This window comes from Spinacia oleracea, chromosome 6, assembly GCF_020520425.1.
Source record: "Spinacia oleracea cultivar Varoflay chromosome 6, BTI_SOV_V1, whole genome shotgun sequence".
In the NCBI taxonomy this organism is placed as follows: domain Eukaryota; kingdom Viridiplantae; phylum Streptophyta; class Magnoliopsida; order Caryophyllales; family Amaranthaceae; genus Spinacia; species Spinacia oleracea.
The window spans coordinates 113,302,884-113,324,603 of record NC_079492.1 but is presented as its reverse complement, the minus strand read 5'-3'; positions in this window follow the sequence as shown (position 1 = coordinate 113,324,603).

Sequence of the window (21,720 nt, the reverse complement as noted above, 5' to 3'; positions counted from 1 at the left end):
TTCTTTTTATTCATTCTTGTAAGAGCGAATTCTTTCGAGGGATGCTCGGATTTAGTTGCAACCTGAATGTGGGTTGACAACGTGCTTAGACGGACCATTGTCTTGTGGTCATCATCTCTCATGGTTTTGAGCTAGTCTTTACGGCTCAATTTTGCCACCACCTGGGTCCTTGATTAGGGGACTATGTATAAGTATCAACGACGACCTTTGTCTTGAGGTCATAATCCGGTTTTATCTTTTGAGATTATCCAAACACGGGACTTCGTACAGCGTAGTCTGGGAATATTGCTTTAACTTTGCATAATATATTTTCTTTCGAGCCCCCAAGCACTTGTGTTTGACGGTCATTTCTTGTCAAAGAGGTTCCTTGGGGATACGGATTTTGTAATGTCCTTGATCGTGTTTGGGATCGTGCTCGTAAGTGCGAGCGATCTTTGTAGTGGTATGCTACTTTGATGAAGTCGTGGAGTGCGAATTCATTTTTCGGGCGACAAAGTTTGCTCCGTTTTTTCAATAATTAATACATCGAGCTTACTTTGGCCCGGATTGATCTTTTGACAAATAAACGCTTTTGAGAAACCAACGACTTGATTTTTTAATTTGTGTTTCGAAGAATGACCTTGATTTTTTTTTTTTCTATATTGCCTTGAAAAAGTACACATATTTTTTCTGAGATGAGTCTAAGTTTCAACAAGCATTAACATTCGTTTTCACTATTCGGGCTCTAAAGGTGCTTTGGGCTTGATCTTGATTATAACAGGGCCTCGTGTCTGCTAACACGGTTTTAAGTCCTTTCCCGCTCCGCGTTTTGAAGGATCCGGGCCTTGGGCTACATTTCCGGCTCCCCAAGCCAGGCGTTAAAAATTTCGGCGCCCAGCCTTGGGCGCTGGAAGTTCTCTTTTGGCAGTTCCCGGATTTTTTAGCGCGTTTCCGAATGGGATTGGGATGTCACTCGATGCTTTCTTGTATATATAGGGGTTAAGTACGTCTTTTTTTCACCACTCTCAATCTTTCTCTTTTTTGCAATTGCTTAGCTTTTATTCTTCCCTGCTCTTGCCATGGCGATTCTTCCCTTCTCCCTCCAACGAGTTGTTAGGCGCTGGTTAAGAGCCCTTAATCCCACAGAAAAGGCTTTGTTGAAAGGATACCACTTAGAGGCACTCTTAGGCTTACAACAAATTAATATTGATTATAATTTTCTGTATGCGGCCCTGGACTTTTGGGATTCTGATCACCATGTTTTTGTATTTTGGGGCAATGAAGTATGCCCTTTGCCAGATGAATTTGCCGCGATCCTTGGTTATCCTACGAATGCTACTCCTGCTACCCCTGGCACTGTTGAAGAGGGTAAAACAACTATAGGGGCTTTCCTAGGACTAGATGCTAACATGCTCGCTGAGATCGTTGTGGGTGATAAGGTTAATTTGGCAAAGCTTGTAAAACATCACTTTAGACCTAGTAAAAATATGACCGAACAGAAATTGAATATTCGAGCACTTGTATTCTGCCTGTTGAACCACTATTTACTGTCGAATAACAATGGCGAGTTCGGTGACATGAGGTTGATCCCCTTGATCAGTCAGATGGAGAGTTGCTATTCCATTATGCCGTTGGTTGTTGCCGAGACCTTACTGAGTGCAGATGAGTTAAAGAAGGATGCCAAGTCTGAAATTTTTAAGGGGAGCCCCCTATTGCTGCAGGTAATCGATCGTTTATTCGCGCGAAGTAATACACATACTTTTTTTCTTTCTTTTCTTTTTCGTTTGCCTCAACAGCCCCCTGCCTGGAGCTGATTTTCAGCGCCCAGAGCTGGGCGTCGGAATTTCTGGCGCCTGGTCCTGGGCGTTGAAAGTGCGCCCCAGGCAGGACTTTCGTTTATTATTATTTTTCTGATCGTACCCGTTTTTTGCAGATTTGGCTCATGGAACGACTTAGGCTTTTAGAAGCTCCTGCGGATCCTAAACGTTATCGCCCTATAGCCTTGGGTAACCGAAAGTATTTGCACCAAGGCCAGGACGAGGCCGAGTGGGCCTCCTATTTTGCTCATGGCATATGCTCTATTAAGTGGGTGGTATCGTGGTGGGGTTTGACTAATATGACGGGGGGGGGGTCCGAGGCATTAGTTTATGTTTCTTTGTTGGGGCTATCTCGGCCAGTTTACATCTTTCCTTACCGAGTCATGCGACAGTACGGCTTAAGGCAGACTATCCCGTTTTCCGATACGGTACCACCTAAAGTAGCGGTCTTTTCCGAAGCACGGGTTCAAGCGTGGGCTAAGTATTATGGTGGCCTCCCGCGTTGGACCGTGGCTAGAGATGGTTTTGTGGGTCTTTCTGAAAACTACAAGTTGTGGATGAGTTTCGATGATAAGGCTGTGAGAACTAAGGCTCGAAATGAAGAGCCGGCTGAGCTTTTGATACCTCGAGGTAGGGCTAAGTATGAGAGCCGTGATTCTGCTAATCCTCGTGACCATGGTATTAAGACTGTAAAAGCTCGTCCTGATCGAAAGCGAAAGGAAGTTCCTCCCCGTTCCAGTTCTAGGCCTAAAAAGGTGCCTAACATGAAGGGGCCTGCCGTTCACAAAAGAAATGCAAGCTCTCGCGGAGATCGTCGCCGGAATAATGTATGGGTTAGGAAAGTTCAGCCCCTAGTAGAACCAGTGGCGAATCCAATTGATGTTGATAATCCCTCCCCTACTATTGTTTGTGCCCTTGAGGCTGAGCTGGCTATAACTGTTCAAACTGAAAATGTTTCTGAGGCCTTGGCATCCTTGGAAGTTAGTGTCAAGGAGCCTGTTCTTATGGAGATTGATATAGGGGCAGCGCAGAAGCCTGTGGAGGTGGACCCTGCGAACATTGCCCTCTACAAAACTTTGTTTGATGATCCGGAAGAACTCGAGTAGTGTAGTTCTTTTTAGGGTGTAGGTGCCCTTTATTTATTTCAGTTGTGTTTGTTTTTCATTCCTTAGCACTTTTTGTTTTCCTTCATATTATTTTTAAATATTAATAAAGGCGTAATTTTTTTTGTTTTCCTTTTGCTTCCCCCCCCTTTTTTTATTTGCTCATTTCCAACACTTATGCACATTATATTTTCATTTGATTGGACCGAATCCATAAATAGGATTGCCTACGTATCCTTGTTAAATAACTTTAACTTAGGATCAGGTCGCGCGTAGTTCTTGCTAGAATAAATTCTAGGATGCCGAGTTCGATAAGTATGTTCTGAGATGGAAGCATATTATTTGAAACGGTAGAATAAGTGAAGTTTATTATATATATTTTTTTAATCTGCTGCTTTGCCATAAGCCAAAAATTTGTTTTATTTTTTTGAGTTGAGTACATGTATTTGCGCAAGAATCTTTTCATGTATTTTTTTTTTTATTTTTTTTGAGTTGAGTACATGTATTTGCACATTTTTTTGGTACGTATATCTGAATACGTGCGGTACCCCCCCAAGTGTTCGTTATTTTTCCGTGTATGTGCGGATAAAATGACGAGCACTTCTGGGCAAAATTTGGCAAGCAGAGAGATTCAGTACCCAGGCTGGGGCGTTAAAGATTTCGGCGCCCAGCTTTGGCCGCTGAAAATGTTTCCTGGGAGATTTCTTGGCGCGTTGCTTCTTTTCCTTCACATGTTCTTGCATTTATTTCTTTTTTTGTTTCATTTTACTTTTTATTCGCCAGAAATCAATTTTGACACTATTTCGGAAGCTTTTTGGACTGTTAGCATTAGACGCATTTTCGTCCGGATTAATTTTTTCTATTCGTAACTCGAAACGGCTTTGAAAATGGAGTTAGGGTGCAGAAGATATGAAGATCTCTGCGTAGGCTTTTTGGGTGGGTTGAGGTGCGTGTTGTTAATGGTGGGGATGATGGGTTCATATTTTATGAATATTTTTTTTTTGTTGAGCAACATTTGCATTGTTTGAATTTGATTTCTTTTGATTTCTTTGGGTTGCACGGGTTTGACCTTTATGTCATGGAAATATGAAGGGGATGGTGTGGTTTATTTTGTGGATTGGTTTCGATGTCACGATTCAAGACCGAGTGGGCCTTGCTATTGGGCCTACAGTGGGCCGCTTCCTTACATTTTTTGATTTTTATATTTGCAAGTATGATTAGTGCTTATTTAGTGTTAGAATAATATTTTAGGAGAAAATTTACGCCTGTATTAATTTGGAAAGTAAGGAAAACACACTGAAATAAATTAATCAACATTCTAAGGGTTCCTAGGACCATATCTAGGGCTTTATTCTTTCTATCATCTAAAGAACTAATAGGCGTTTTGCTAAAGTGCTCTCTACGGCTCAAGCCTTGGGTTTGGTCTCGTAGAACCTTGGTCCTTCGCCTTTACTCATCTTGAACTCTATTCCCTTCGCGTTGACCCACTAACATGTCTTCACCCATCCGTTCTCGGCCTCTTCTAGTGTTGATGTAGGAGCGATTAACCGAGTTGGATCGAAACTTTCATCTTGTAGGGCTAGGGTAGTCATCACAGTCTCGTCCTCCATAGGCCTCGATCCGTTAAACAATGTCCATAGAGCTTGGTTGTCCAATATTTCAGCTGTTTCAGTCTTGGTGAGGTGGGGTGCCTCATCCAAAGTATGACAATCATGGAAAATTTCAAATCCGGGTTTTAGCAGGCCATCCTGAACGAAGGGTTCAGGGAAGTCACAACATGGGTGTTCTTCTCCTTCCCGGAATAACGTACCGTTAAGGGTTCTTTGATATCGGGGAAGAAGGGTGGTTTGTTTTGTCTTGGCTGGCTTAAGGCGTAGCCTAGACAAGTGGTCAGCAATATCTTCCTCCGTGGGCTCATAGCCTAGGCCAAAGGGAGTAGATTTGTTGGGTAGGGGATGGAACACGTAGTTCTTCTTCCTTATGCCCAATGGAGTTCCCGGGAAATAGCCTTGAGCTAGCAATATTTTAGGGATGACCCGGGATTCACGTGGATCTAGAAATGCTAAATTATAGTCCTCAATGACTTGGATGGCTTCATCCACTTGAAAACCGTAAAGGTCTTCTGCAGTTTCGGCCGTTCCAACCATAGTACAACTGACGTCGAGAGGAGGGGCGCGTATTTCTAGAATTACCCCGTTATGGTTAAGTTTAACCATTTGGTGCAAGGTAGAAGCCACACTGTCAGGTTATGATACATATGACATTACATAGATCATGCGGAAACAACCATTAACCCAGGACAACATATTATTTACACATAATCATATAGCATAATTTAGATGCATACTCTTTGTTGCGTGCCCTCCCTAGCTGCGCCCGAACCGAACAAGAACAAGTCTTTTAGGACTCCAAGTGTCGTCCCTCCGTAGATAGTCCACAGCACGTCCGGATCCGCCTTAAGATTGACCAACTAGAATCGCCCTTAAGGTACTAGAAAATTCGGCACTTTTATGAGCAAGATGTGTTTTAATTTTCTCTCAAAAACTCACTTTTGAATACTTTGAAACTTGTGTATAAATTATGACCCCTAGGCCTTTATTTATAGAGTTATGGAAAAGGAATCGTAATCCTAGTAGGATGCGAATTAATTGGAATTAGAATCCTACATGAATTCTATTTAATTAATTTATCCAATTAGGAATAGACATTTAATCATACACTGACTCTTGCTGATTCAGGAATCACGCATGAGCGCAAACTCACACACACACGGCAGCCACAAGGACTGCCCATGCGTGCGAGCTGCAGCCCACGCAGCAAGGCCCACGCATCCGTGGCCTTGGCGCGCGCTGGGCTTGTGGCGTGCGTGCTTGCTGGGCGACGGCCTGGCTTCGTGCTGGGCCTTCGTCCGGCAGGCCTCGTCCGATGCTAATTCGTACGATACGCTTCCGATTAAATTTCCATTTCCGGAATCTATTTCCGATACGAACAATATTTAATATTTCCGATTCCGGAATTAATTTCCGTTTCGAACAAATATTTAATATTTCCGTTTCCGGAATTATTTTCCGATTCCGGCAATATTTCCGATTCTGACAATATTTCCGTTTCCGGCAATATTTCCGATTCTGGTAATATTTCCTTTTCCAATAATATTTTCCGATACGTACCATGTTTCCGTTTCCGGTAACATCTACGACTTGGATAATATTCATATTTCCGATACGATCCATATTTCCGTTTCCGGCAATATCATCGTTTCCGGAGTATTCATTTCTTGCCTGTGACGATCTTAGCTCCCACTGAAACCAAGATCCGTCGGTTCCGAATATTCATAGATGGAGTATTTAATGCCATTAAATACTTGATCCGTTTACGTACTATTTGTGTGACCCTACGGGTTCAGTCAAGAGTAAGCTGTGGATTAATATCATTAATTCCACTTGAACTGAAGCGGCCTCTAGCTAGGCATTCAGCTCACTTGATCTCACTGAATTATTAACTTGTTAATTAATACTGAACCGCATTTATTAGACTTAACATAGAATGCATACTTGGACCAAGGGCATTATTTCCTTCAGTCTCCCACTTGTCCTTAGGGACAAGTGTGCATTTCCTAATTCCTTTGTCGCTCGATGCTTGCTCTTGAACATAAGGTAAGAGTTGTCATCCTTATTATGTCCAGAGGTGTTCCTCGGTTTCAGAGTTCAACTGATCAAATAAACAGATAATCATAGCCTATGATTCATCCGAGCACGGCCATGCATTTCACAGTTTCTAGCTCTCCGAGTGGCCTTGTACAACTTTTAAGCATCTCATCCCGATTTATGGGAGGACAATCCCAATCTTGCGATCTTGAGATTAGACTTCGTTTGATAGGTGATTACCTGAGCGTTGCCTTTATAGCCTCCTTTTACGGTGCGACGGTTGGTCAACGTCAAAGCAACCAGTTCTCAAACAAGTAATCTCAAATCACTCAGGTATTGAGGATTTAGTGTCTAATAATTTAATGAAATTTACTTATGACAGACTTTCATCTCTTACAGTAAAGTTTCATAGGTCTTGTCCGATACTAGTCTTCCCAAAGTAAGTATCTATGCAAATGATTATGACATTGCCATGTCCACATAGTTCAAGAAACAGAACTACTAGTCATCTTGCATTCTAATCGTCTAACGTTTTCTATGCGTCCAATTTTATAGAAAACTCCGATTAGGGACCATTTTCAACCTTTGACATTCAAGTTCACTTGATAGACATTTCTTAGTCACAGGACTGGTCCTGACAGTCTATCTTGAATATATTGTCAAGTTGAAGGGACTCATCATTTAATAAACCACAAATTAAATGGAAAAATGAATTTCTTTCATTTATTGTGAATGATTAACCAATAATGTTTTACAAAGATTTAAACTCTAAAACTTTAAAACATTAAACAGAGACATCAAAGCCATTCTCCAATATGCTTGATTCCCATAGCTGCAGTGTGCGAGTTGTGCTTCGCTTGCGGCAGAGGTTTAGTTAATGGATCTGATATGTTGTCATCAGTTCCAATTTTGCTTATCTCGACTTCTTTTCTTTCAACGAACTCTCGTAGAAGGTGAAATCTACGAAGTACATGCTTGACTCTCTGGTGGTGTCTAGGCTCTTTTGCCTGTGCAATAGCTCCGTTATTATCACAATACAGGGCTATTGGTCCTTTAATGGAGGGGACTACACCAAGTTCTCCTATGAACTTCCTTAGCCATATAGCTTCCTTTGCTGCTTCATGTGCAGCAATGTACTCCGCTTCAGTTGTAGAATCCGCAATGGTGCTTTGCTTAGCACTTTTCCAGCTTACTGCTCCTCCGTTGAGGCAGAAGACAAACCCAGACTGTGATCTGAAATCATCTTTGTCGGTTTGGAAACTTGCGTCCGTATAGCCTTTAACAATTAATTCATCATCTCCACCATAGACCAGGAAGTCATCTTTGTGCCTTTTCAGGTACTTCAGAATGTTCTTGGCAGCAGTCCAATGCGCCTCTCCTGGGTCTGACTGGTATCTGCTCGTAGCACTGAGTGCGTACGCAACATCCGGGCGTGTACATATCATAGCATACATTATTGAACCAATCAATGATGCATATGGAATCCCATTCATTCGTCTACGCTCATCAAGTGTTTTTGGGCACTGAGTCTTGCTTAGAGTCATTCCATGAGACATGGGTAGGTAGCCTCGCTTGGAGTCCGCCATCTTGAACCTATCAAGCACCTTATTGATATAAGTGCTTTGACTAAGTCCAATCATCCTTTTAGATCTATCTCTGTAAATCTTGATGCCCAATATGTACTGTGCTTCTCCTAGATCCTTCATCGAAAAACATTTCCCAAGCCAAATCTTGACAGAGTTCAACATAGGAATGTCATTTCCGATAAGCAATATGTCGTCGACATATAATACTAGGAAAGCAATTTTGCTCCCACTGACCTTCTTGTATACACAAGATTCGTCTGCGTTCTTGATGAAACCAAAGTCACTGACCGCTTCATCAAAACGTATATTCCAGCTCCTGGATGCCTGCTTCAATCCGTAGATTGATTTCTTTAGCTTGCATACCTTTTTAGCATTCTTTGGATCCTCAAAACCTTCAGGCTGTGTCATAAACACAGTTTCTGTTAAAACGCCGTTTAAGAAAGCAGTTTTGACATCCATCTGCCATATTTCGTAATCGTAATATGCAGCGATTGCTAACATTATTCGAATAGACTTTAGCATTGCAACTGGTGAAAAGGTTTCATCGTAATCCACACCGTGGACTTGCCTGTAACCTTTTGCAACCAATCTAGCTTTGAAAACTTCAAGTTTCCCATCCTTGTCCTTTTTCCAATGGCTTGGTAGCCATCTGGCAAATCGACCAAATCCCATACTTGGTTTTCAGACATGGAGTCTAATTCAGATTGCATGGCTTCTTGCCATTGCTTGGAGCTAGGGCTCGTCATAGCTTGCTTGTAAGTCGCAGGTTCATCACTTTCAAGTAATAGAACGTCATAGCTCTCGTTCGTCAAAATACCTAAGTACCTTTCCGGTTGAGATCTATATCTTTGCGATCTACGCGGGGTAACATTTCTAGATTGACCATGATTCTCACCAGATTCTTCTAAAGATCTCTGAGTTTCATCCTGAATGTCATCTTGAGCATTCTCTAGAGTTTGTTGTTCGACTCGAATTTCTTCGAGGTCTACTTTTCTCCCACTTGTCATTTTGGAAATGTGATTCTTCTCCAAAAAGACACCATCTCGAGCAACAAACACTTTGTTCTCAGATGTATTGTAGAAGTAATACCCCTTTGTTTCCTTTGGATAGCCCACAAGGATACATTTGTCAGATTTTGGATGAAGTTTGTCTGAAATTAATCGTTTGACGTATACTTCACATCCCCAAATCTTAAGAAAAGACACATTTGGAGGCTTTCCAAACCATAATTCGTATGGAGTCTTTTCGACAGCTTTAGACGGAGCTCTATTTATAGTGAGTGCAGCTGTATTTAGTGCATGTCCCCAAAATTCTAATGGAAGTTCGGCCTGACCCATCATTGACCTGACCATGTCTAGCAAGGTTCTATTCCTCCGTTCTGACACACCGTTCCATTGTGGTGTTCCAGGAGGAGTCAATTCTGATAGAATTCCACATTCTTTCAGATGGTCATCAAATTCATAGCTCAGATATTCACCGCCTCTATCAGACCGCAGTGCCTTGATCTTCTTGCCTAATTGATTCTCTACTTCACTCTGAAATTCCTTGAATTTGTCAAAGGATTCAGACTTATGCTTCATTAGGTAGACATAACCATACCTACTGAAGTCATCAGTGAAAGTGATAAAGTAGCTGAAACCACCTCTAGCATTTGTACTCATTGGTCCACATACATCTGTATGGATTAAACCCAATAGTTCATTTGCTCTTTCTCCAACTTTAGAGAAAGGTTGCTTTGTCATTTTGCCAAGTAAACATGATTCGCATTTACCAAAATCCTCTAAGTCAAATGGTTCTAGAATTCCTTCCCTTTGAAGTCTTTCTAAGCGTTTCAAGTTTATATGGCCTAATCGACAATGCCACAGATAGGTGAGATCTGAATCATCCTTTTTGGCCTTTTTGGTATTTATGTTATATACTTGTTTGTCGTGATCTAATAAATAAAGTCCATTGACTAATCTAGCAGATCCATAAAACATCTCTTTAAAATAAAACGAACAACTATTGTCTTTTATTATAAAGGAAAATCCCTTAGCATCTAAGCAAGAAACTGAAATGATGTTTTTAGTAAGACTTGGAACATGGAAACATTCTTCCAGTTCCAAAACTAGCCCGGAGGGCAACGACAAATAGTAAGTTCCTACAGCTAATGCAGCAATCCGTGCTCCATTTCCCACTCGTAGGTCGACTTCACCCTTGCTTAACTTTCTACTTCTTCTTAGTCCCTGTGGATTGGAACATAAGTGTGAGCCACAACCTGTATCTAATACCCAAGAAGTTGAATTAGCAAGTATACAGTCTATAACGAAAATACCTGAAGATGGAACGACTGTTCCGTTCTTCTGATCTTCCTTTAGCTTTGGACATTCTCTTTTGTAATGGCCTATTCCATCACAATAAAGACAGCTTGATGTGGACTTGTCCTGCTTTGATTTAGCATTGCCCTTGGACTTTCCACCTTTCTTGAATGGTCTCTTTCTAGCCTTGAGTAAATCTTTGGCTTCACAGTCCAGTACTATTTCAGCCTTTCTGACAAGGTGAATAAATTCTGCAACTGTTTCTTCTCTTGGTTCACTTAGGTATTGTTGCTTGAAGCGACCAAACCCACTGTGTAGTGAATTGAGCAAGACAGAGACTGCCATCCTTTCGCTTATTGGTGTTCCTAGTAGACTTAGGCGATCAAAATATGAACACATAAGATCCACATGGAACCTCAGTGGGACGCCTACCCTCTGTTTAGTGCGAAGGAGCTGAACATGTGTTTCTTGGACCTCCATCCTATAACACCTGTTGGGAGAACTAACCTTTAGTCCAGACATTGATTCAATCAACTCATGGACGTTCAGGTCCCTGTCCTCCGTACTTCCACGACAGATATCCCTCAGATTCTTGATGAGCGTAAAAGGTTCATAGGCTACAAACCTTCTAGCCCAATCATCAGGGATATTGTTCAGCATGAGACTCATAACCTTTTTGAGATCCGCATCCCAGGCGTAAAATCTCTCAGGGGTCATGTCTCTGGCATAGTAGCTTGGCATGGGATGTGATAGTACATACTCAAGTCCATTGAGTTTGACTATTTCAACTAGCTTAGCTTCCCATTCAAGAAAATTTGTCAGGTTCAGCTTGACCATAAGCTCAGAACCCATGATGATGTTTTGATTGTTGTTTGCCATATTAAAAACTACAATTGAAAAGAATAAACAAATAAATAACCATTCACAGTTTCTCTTAATAAACTTAAATTCTAGCATACATGCATAATTCAATGTTTATTAAGCATTTTATTCAAGTTATGTGTTCCGGCAGGTGTGAATAAAATGATTCCAAGATCCTAAAATCATTGAAGAACTAAGCACAGTTTGTCGACTTAATCCTAGAACATCTTAGGTAAGCAAAAGCCTTTTGCTAATAGTCTAGAAACTATTCTTGGTTGATAGGTACGTCTAAGAACTTATTAGGTAAACCTATCGAATTTGCCACGACATAAAAGGACTCCTTACTTATATCGTTGAGTTTCACCAAAACTAACATGTACTCACAATTATTTGTGTACCTTGCCCCTTTAGGACCAATAAGTAACACCTCGCTGAGCGAAAACTATTACTAGATTGATGTAAAGGATATCCAAGCAAGTGTATATTTTGGCATGGCACCTTTTAACTCAATTTTTTAAGTTTGGAACTTAAGGCTCTTACTATGTTGGTTAGATTTTAAGTGAACTAAAATCCTTAATCATGCAACATAATCAAGCTTTTGATCTCATGCATTTTAAGACATATTTAAAGCAATAAATAACTTAAAACATGCATAAGATATTTGTGATCTAGTATGGCCCTGACTTCATCTTGAAGCTTTGACTTCAAAGTCCGTCTTGAAAATCTCCGTGGGAGGCACCATTTTCTTCAAATAGGATAAGCTATAACTAATTACAACTATTTGATGGTTCGCAGACCATATTTGAATTGAAAAATAACTTTGGTGCTTTAGACCAATTACATTCAAATTAATGGTACGCAGACCATATTTTCTATCCTATTTGGGCCATACTAGTCACTTCATAACCTGCAAAACAGTACATATACAATATATACCATTCACCCATTCATTATCATGAATGGCCCACATAGCTGGTTAGTAAAACACATTATGCATCACGTAAACATTTGCAGCAATTAATCAAGGTCACCAATAATCTACCAATTATTCAGTCCTTATTAATTCTAATCGAGTTGTTTTAACCTTAAGGATTTGTAGACCTAATCAAGAGTTTATGACTAAAAAGCGCTCCCACTCAAACCAATAAATTCATATGCTTTACTAATTTTAAACATAAAATTGTATTTCTAGTCTAACCGGAAACATACAAATTTAATTAAAATTTAAAGCTCATATAAATTTATAATTGAATCCAAAAATTTAATTTAATTTCAGTCGCATTTAAATTAATTCATGATTTTAATTTTAGTAAAATAATTAGAATAAATTCCATTTATTATAATTATAATATTCAAAATTAAAATCCAAGAAATTAATTCAAATTATTAATTTTAAAATTAATTAAAATTACGTGAACTGAAATTTTCAAATTAAACATTCAAAACGATCTAATCGTAACGCAAACACCCTACGCGTTGCACGCCCATGGGCCGTACGCACACAGCCATTGCTGGCCATGTGCGCGCAGCCCATGCGCTCGTAGCATAGCTGCTGCTGTCTCATCGCAAGCCTCCGCACAGCGCCCCATCGCACGCGAGCTATCGCTCGCAGTGCGCGCGCGAGATCGCTCGCTGGGCGCGCTGGCTCGCTCGCTGTGCGCGCGAGCCATCGCTCGCTGGGGCGCGACATCGCTCGCTGGGCGAGCGACATCGCGCGCTGCGCGCGCGAGCCATCGCTCGCTGGTGCGCGACATCGCTCGCTGGGCGAGCGACATCGCGCGCTGCGCGCGCGAGCCATCGCTCGCTGGTGCGCGACATCGCTCGCTGGGCGAGCGACATCGCGCGCTGCGCGCGCGAGCAGTGCTGGGCGCAGCGCTCGTGGCACGCGAGCTTGCGCTCGCTGCGCGCGAGGCTGCGCGCACCTGTGCGAGGCAGCGCGCGTTGTGGCGCAGCTCGCTTGCTGCCCACACGCGACTGCCTTGGCTCGCCCTTCGCCCATGCCCATTCGTTCATTGCTCGTGGCACACGACATAAGGCAGGGCTGCTGCCTTGTGCTCGTGCACTACGCCCTTGCTCATTGCATTCGTGCCGCACGGGCGACGAGCTCCCTTGCTCGTCGTCGCATGCCCGCATTATACAACACCCCTTAAGGGTAACACGAAGCGTCCATTGCTTCGTGCGTGCAAGTTATTTGAACGAATCGCATAAAAATTTAAAATTTATATTTAAAATTAATGACAAATTAATAAATATTATTAATTTCATAATTTTAGGGCGAAAAATCGAAAATTTATTATCCAATTGATTTCCGATTGTTATGGATTCAAGTCTAGGTCATAAAAATTTAAAATTTATCGTAAATTTACAATTTTTTATGGTGGTTTTTAATCATAGGTTTCTAATTAAATTACAATTAATTATGAAAATCAAATTAATTCTAAATTATTCTAATTTTCAACAAATTAATCATAATTACAAATTAGATTGCATAATTAACAAGACTAGGCATTCAAACTTGTTAAACATATGCAGTAGGTCAATCAAAAATTCAAGATTTATCAACAGGAATAGCAAATATTTAATTTAACATCTTAAATTTACGAAATTTTGCATCCGAAAAACTAAAACCTTCGAAAAGTCATAGTTAGGCTTCGAATTTGAGAATTCTGGGTTCGGCAGAAAAATACTATTTTTGTCAAAATTTTAGAATGCCTTTTACATACGGAATTGACACAAAAATCACTCAATTCGGATGAGTAATGAAGAAACTGCCGAAAAACTGCGTACATATAATTAAATAAACGCAATTTGCAATTAATTAACAATTACGAAAATTAATCACCCCTTTTAATTCTTGCAAATTTGTAATATTTAACCATGTTCATGAAATTTAGATTATGAAAATAATAAGGGGCTCGTGATACCACTGTCAGGTTATGATACATATGACATTACATAGATCATGCGGAAACAACCATTAACCCAGGACAACATATTATTTACACATAATCATATAGCATAATTTAGATGCATACTCTTTGTTGCGTGCCCTCCCTAGCTGCGCCCGAACCGAACAAGAACAAGTCTTTTAGGACTCCAAGTGTCGTCCCTCCGTAGATAGTCCACAGCACGTCCGGATCCGCCTTAAGATTGACCAACTAGAATCGCCCTTAAGGTACTAGAAAATTCGGCACTTTTATGAGCAAGATGTGTTTTAATTTTCTCTCAAAAACTCACTTTTGAATACTTTGAAACTTGTGTATAAATTATGACCCCTAGGCCTTTATTTATAGAGTTATGGAAAAGGAATCGTAATCCTAGTAGGATGCGAATTAATTGGAATTAGAATCCTACATGAATTCTATTTAATTAATTTATCCAATTAGGAATAGACATTTAATCATACACTGACTCTTGCTGATTCAGGAATCACGCATGAGCGCAAACTCACACACACACGGCAGCCACAAGGACTGCCCATGCGTGCGAGCTGCAGCCCACGCAGCAAGGCCCACGCATCCGTGGCCTTGGCGCGCGCTGGGCTTGTGGCGTGCGTGCTTGCTGGGCGACGGCCTGGCTTCGTGCTGGGCCTTCGTCCGGCAGGCCTCGTCCGATGCTAATTCGTACGATACGCTTCCGATTAAATTTCCATTTCCGGAATCTATTTCCGATACGAACAATATTTAATATTTCCGATTCCGGAATTAATTTCCGTTTCGAACAAATATTTAATATTTCCGTTTCCGGAATTATTTTCCGATTCCGGCAATATTTCCGATTCTGACAATATTTCCGTTTCCGGCAATATTTCCGATTCTGGTAATATTTCCTTTTCCAATAATATTTTCCGATACGTACCATGTTTCCGTTTCCGGTAACATCTACGACTTGGATAATATTCATATTTCCGATACGATCCATATTTCCGTTTCCGGCAATATCATCGTTTCCGGAGTATTCATTTCTTGCCTGTGACGATCTTAGCTCCCACTGAAACCAAGATCCGTCGGTTCCGAATATTCATAGATGGAGTATTTAATGCCATTAAATACTTGATCCGTTTACGTACTATTTGTGTGACCCTACGGGTTCAGTCAAGAGTAAGCTGTGGATTAATATCATTAATTCCACTTGAACTGAAGCGGCCTCTAGCTAGGCATTCAGCTCACTTGATCTCACTGAATTATTAACTTGTTAATTAATACTGAACCGCATTTATTAGACTTAACATAGAATGCATACTTGGACCAAGGGCATTATTTCCTTCACACACCTCCTAAGTCGTGGAGCCAAGGGCGTCCTAAGAGGAGATTGAAAGTGGGCTTGATGTCGATTATTTGAAACTCCGTGGTACGTGCCACGGGCCCGGTTTGTATTGTGAGGTTGATTTTTCCCAACACAGGCCTTCGAGAGTTATCATAAGCTCGTACCCCTTGTGTGGAGGTTTGGAAGTCATCGCTTCCTAGCCCCAAGCAATGGGCGGTTCGCAATGGGCAAAAATTTACCGCTGAACCGTTATCTACGAGTGCTAGGGGGATGTTTTGTCCTTTGCATCCAACCACTAGATAGAGGGCCTTGTTGTGGGTCCCTCCTTCTTTAGGTAAGTCTTTGTCAGTAAAAACTATTGCTTTTTCCTCAACATCTCTTGTGACGTGGTTAACCAATGAGTCAGGTGTGATATCTGTAGGGACTGAGATGAGGTCAAGTGAGCGAATAAGTTTTTCACGATGTTCCTTTGAAGTGCACATGAGATCCCAGATGGTAATCTCGGCTTTAGTTCTTTTTAGTTTCTTCAAGAGAGGATTTTCGATGACTTCTGCGACGGTGGTGTGCCGTACGTTTTCAAGAGTCTATCTAACTGGGATGTCGTCCCCGGGAGGTGGGCGAATATCCTGTTGGTATACCCTTCCGGACCGAGTGAGATTGTCAACTTCGGGCTCTTGAGGGGTGGTGTCAATAGGAGCATGCCCGGGCCAAGTTTCAGTAAAGAGGTCCTGGCCCGATACTTGAGACAGGTAGACATCTTCCGCATCATCATCCCACACACCGCACACTTCTCTCTCGATTTGATCCATAGGGACCATGGCGAGTGGTGCACCTTGAGGCGTAATATACACCGTAGGGTCAAAGTTTTTATTTTCTGGTTGATCGAGAGAGATGTGACAAGAACCGAGTGGGCTCTTATTGTTGTTGGGTTTGCCAGCGTTAGGGAGAGGTATTACTTCATCCTCTATCATGTCCTGGATCGTGTTTTTTAGATTCCAGCAGTTTTCAGTATCGTGCCCATTTCCTTGATGGAATTTGCAATAGGTGCCCTCGACCCAATATTTATTTTTGAATGAAGGGTCGGGTGTGGGGCCTATGGGCCTTAGCTTTCCTTGATTGGTTAGTCTTTGGAAGGATTGTACCAAGGTCAACCCGAGTGGGGCAAACTTTCTATCTCGGGTCCACCTTCCAGGGCTCCTTCGGGTTGGGGTTTCCTCTACGGCGTGGACCTCTTGGGCTTGAGGCGTGTGGCCCCTGTTGTAGGTGTTACTTTTGTATGCGGGCTTGCTTTGTACTGTTTTTGCGAGGTCATCCTCGATTTTTATTCCTACATCATAAACCCTTTTGAAGGTATCAAGGCCCAAGTACCTAAGGTGTTGTTTATAAGCTGGGTCTAGGTTGTCAATGAATTTTTGGACCAATTCAGTTTCAGGAGGCCTATTGATTAGTTGGGCCGCTTGGTCTCTCCATCTAGCAAAATAGGTCGTGAAACCTTCATTTTTCTTTTGGAAGAGGACTTCCAACTCGCGCATGGTGACTTGAAAATCCATGTTTGACGAGTATTGCTTGACGAAGACATTGAAAAAGTCCTCCCAAGTGGGGAAGAGCTTAGGGTCCTGGTGGTAGTACCATTTGAGTGGCACAAGTTCCAAGGACAAAGGTAAGGCAGGCAAATACATGGACTTGTCCACACCTTTCAAGTTCATGGCATTCACAAAGCTCAAGAGATGATCACGGGGATTGTCCGTGGCTTTGAACTTTGGTAAGTCAGATGAACAGAACTTTTCCAGCAGTTTGCCGGGAAAAGGTTTAGGATCGAGGGAGAAATACTTGCTCCCCATGGCGTTGAAAGTGCGCCCCAGGCAGGACTTTCGTTTATTATTATTTTTCTGATCGTACCCGTTTTTTGCAGATTTGGCTCATGGAACAACTTAGGCTTTTAGAAGCTCCTGCGGATCCTAAACGTTATCGCCCTATAGCCTTGGGTAACCGAAAGTATTTGCACCAAGGCCAGGACGAGGCCGAGTGGGCCTCCTATTTTGCTCATGGCATATGCTCTATTAAGTGGGTGGTACCGTAGTGGGGTTTGACTAATATGACGGGGGGGGGGGGATCCGAGGCATTAGTTTATGTTTCTTTGTTGGGGCTATCTCGGCCCGTTTACATCTTTCCTTACCGAGTCATGCGACAATACGGATTAAGGCAGACTATCCCGTTTTCCGATACGGTACCACCTAAAGTAGCGGTCTTTTCCGAAGCACGGGTTCAAGCGGGGGCTAAGTATTATGGTAGCCTCCCGCGTTGGACCGTGGCTAGAGATGGTTTTGTGGGTCTCTCTGAAAACTACAAGTTGTGGATGAGTTCCGATGATAAGGCTGTGAGAACTAAGGCTCAAAATGAAGAGCCGGCTGAGCTTTTGATACCTCGAGGTAGGGCTAAGTATGAGAGCCGTGATTCTGCTAATCCTCGCGACCATGGTATTAAGACTGTAAAAGCTCGTCCTGATCGAAAGCGAAAGGAAGTTCCTTCCCGTTTCAGTTCTAGGCCTAAAAAGGTGCCTAACATGAAGGGGCATGTCGTTCACAAAAGAAATGCAAGCTCTCGCGGAGATCATCGCCGGAATAATGTATGGGTTAGGAAAGTTCAGCCCCTAGTAGAACCAGTGGCGAATCCAATTGATGTTGATAATCCCTCCCCTACTATTGTTTGTGCCCTTGAGGCTGAGCGGGCTATAGCTGTTCAAACTGAAAATGTTTCTGAGGCCTTGGCATCCTTGGAAGTTAGTGTCAAGGAGCCTGTTCTTATGGAGATTGATATAGGGGCAGCGCAGAAGCCTGTGGAGGTGGACCCTACGAACATTGCCCTCTACAAAACTTTGTTTGATGATCCGGAAGAACTCGAGTAGTGTAGTTCTTGTTAGGGTGTAGGTGCCCTTTATTTATTTCAGTTGTGTTTGTTTTTCATTACTTAGCACTTTTTGTTTTCCTTCTTATTATTTTTAAATATTAATAAAGGCGTAGTTTTTTTTGTTTTCCTTTTGCTTATCCCTTTTTTTTTATTTGCTCATTTCCAACACTTATGCACATTATATTTTCATTTGATTGGACCGAATCCATAAATAGGATTTCCTACGTATCCTTGTTAAATAACTTTAACTTAGAATCAGGTCGCGCGTAGCTCTAGCTAGAATAAATTCTAGGATGCCAATCACGAGCGAATTTCGTCCCAAGAGGCCAATCACGATGTAAGCCAAGGGGGAATGCACCAATGAGAGGGACCTAATGGGCGAGCGATTGGGTTTGGGACAGGTGTACTACTAGCGAAAGTCCCGAGTGGACAACATTCGGAGCGTATGCACCCCCGGGTGGCGATGGGTATCCTTATTCCCAACTCCCGAGATGAAACACGCCAAGGGAGCCAAGATTCGTTATGCAGTTCTGTCCGTTCACATTAATATGCTGATTTTCAGGTCGTCCCAACTTGATAGGGAAATAAACGCGGGGTAGGATCGTTTCACCCTTCGGCTATTTTGATTACCTACGAGCACGAGTATTTCATTAACGTCCCCAGTGGAGTCGCCACTGTGAGGGGGTCGAAAAAGCACGAGGCTAATGCGTGACCTCGTCCCTCGTGGGCGTGACGTTGTCAGATCAAGTGTAATTGGATTTCCTGTGAGTTTACACCCAATCGACTAGTAATATAGTAGTCGCCATTCAGTTTTTAACGACAATGAGAAAAACTGACAAAACCCGGTTATCGTGACATAAAGGGAGTGCAATTATGTTCGACCACGACGGCCATAGGTTCCCTTGTGATCCCTGGTGTGGGGATCGCTCAACGTACACCCGCAGGGCAGAGATTGAGAGTTCGGGGGACTGTAGCTACCGAGAGGAGTGCTCATCGATAATACTCCAGAGGCAGGTTATCCTTACTAGCTCAGCATAAATAATTGAAGGGACATGCGTTAAACTATTAAACTATTCTGAATTGATTTTAGCAATATGCAACACATAATACTAAATCGATCATGATTATCTTATTTAGATTGATTTAAGGTACCTAGCATGATAATTCAATTGTCCAAGGTATTATCTTATTAGGCGTGATAGATCAATCAAATTAATAGTTTGACAATTTTATAAAAGAGTGATGAAAGCGATTAAATCATACGAGGGACACATTACAACGCACCCTTGAGAGGTGCGTTGTGGTTCTCAGAAAACTAACCACTTGGCTTTGCTATTTCTCCTTTTATTTAACGAATCTCGGGTTTCTAAGCAATGTTCCAGTATTTAGGCTTAATTCATCAAGCTACAAGGGGCAGGATGCGTTCTGTTCGACTTTTGGGTCGATTGCGACAGAACGCTGGATCAATTTCGCAGCGTGAGGCTTAGGCTTAAGGCTAGAGTCAATACTCAGGTTATGGAATTGTGTGTCCTTTTCACGTCGGTTTTGAGGCTGTATTTATAGGAAAAGGGCGTGTGGAAAGATAGATTTTTAAGATACGAATCCAAAAAGAATCCGGAGATAAAACGGCCCCAGGCATTTTCAGCGCCCAGGGCTGGGCGCCGAAGATTTTGGCGCCCAGATCTAGGCGTTGAAAATGGGATCTGGGCCGAGTTCTTTGTCAGATTTGGACTCTTAGAACACGGAGCTTTTGAGATTTATCCGAGTCTTTTAGTGCGTATTAACTTATGATGGAATGCGTCTGGGCCCTTACGAACTCTAGGTTCGTTAGGAATTTAATTAATACGTAACTCTTATTTTCGAATTATACCAGGAATGCAAATTCTATCTCTTATAGGATTTATGTTGGAGTGCAACACCTAATTCTGACAGGTTTCTATCTTTTATGACTTTGCCACTTTTAACAACTACCTTTTACGGCAATTACTATTCTTAGCAGGTTTCTATAAATAGTAGCTTTGGCTGAAATGAAAGGGTGATTGAGATTCGTTTATTTTATAGGAGATGCGTTGCCAAGTGGAGATTTATGTTCTCATCATCGAACCTTCCCTTTCGGGAATGGGGACAAAAGTAGGTGTCTACACCAGGGGACCGCCCTGCAATAGTAGTAGCCATCTATGTCAACTGTGTATCAATGATCTTGTTGTGAGTAGTAAGAGCATCGATTTTCGCATCCTTTTCATTTAGGGATTTTTTCATTTGTAGCATCATATTTCTCATCTCTACTAGCATAGGGTCAGGCTGTGTGGCTTGAGGTTGTGGTGGTGGAGGTGATGTGTGTTGTCTAGGGAACCCAGGTGGTCCACTAGACCATTGGTTGTAGTTGTTCCGTGGTTGGTAGGATTGTTGTTGTGGGGGTTGGTATGGTTGTGGTGGTGGATGTTGGATATTGTTGATGTCTTCTCAGGTGGAAATATTTAACATAGAATGCAAGGGCCAAGGACTCCCAATTAGTGATTTTCATAGCCGTCCGATTCAACCCATTAATCCACAACTTAGCTTTCCCACTCAGAGAGAACGGGAAGAGTATCTCCATAGTCTGCTCCAGAGTAAATCCCTTTTGCTTGATGGTGGAATAGTATTGGATGAAGGACTGAATGTGAAGATTCGGATCTTCACCTGGTTCCCCACCGTACTGGCGTCTCTCAATCATGTTAATCAATGCAGGCTCAATCTTGAAGGTCTCAGCTGCAATAGAAGGCATGATTTCCTTTGGTAGCACAGACAGACTTGGATTAGAATAGTCTGTAAGCCATGGGGTAGGTGGCGGTAGTGGAGTTTCGTCACCCATCTCTATCTCTGAAACTGAATCTGTAACTGAAGGAAAAAGATCGCCAATATTATGATCAGAATCAGAGTAATTCCCACATTGTGCAATGAAAGTTCTTCGTCTACGAAAGGTTCTTTCGGGCTCAGGATCGAATGGAGTAAGATTACTAGTACCTACGGTCCTGGGAATAGACAAAGAAACTACAAAACAATGTGTGATCCGGTCTCAAGGAACGTGGGTTCCTTGAGTAGTAACAAACAATAATCTAGAATAAACAATCAACAAAAGAAAATAAAACCGTCTCCCCGGCAAAGGCGCCGAAATTTGACAGGCTAAATCGCACTCCTATCAAAGATAAACCTAACATTCACCAACTAAAAATATAGCAAGGGAAGCAGGGATCGTATCCACAGGGAAACAATGTTCT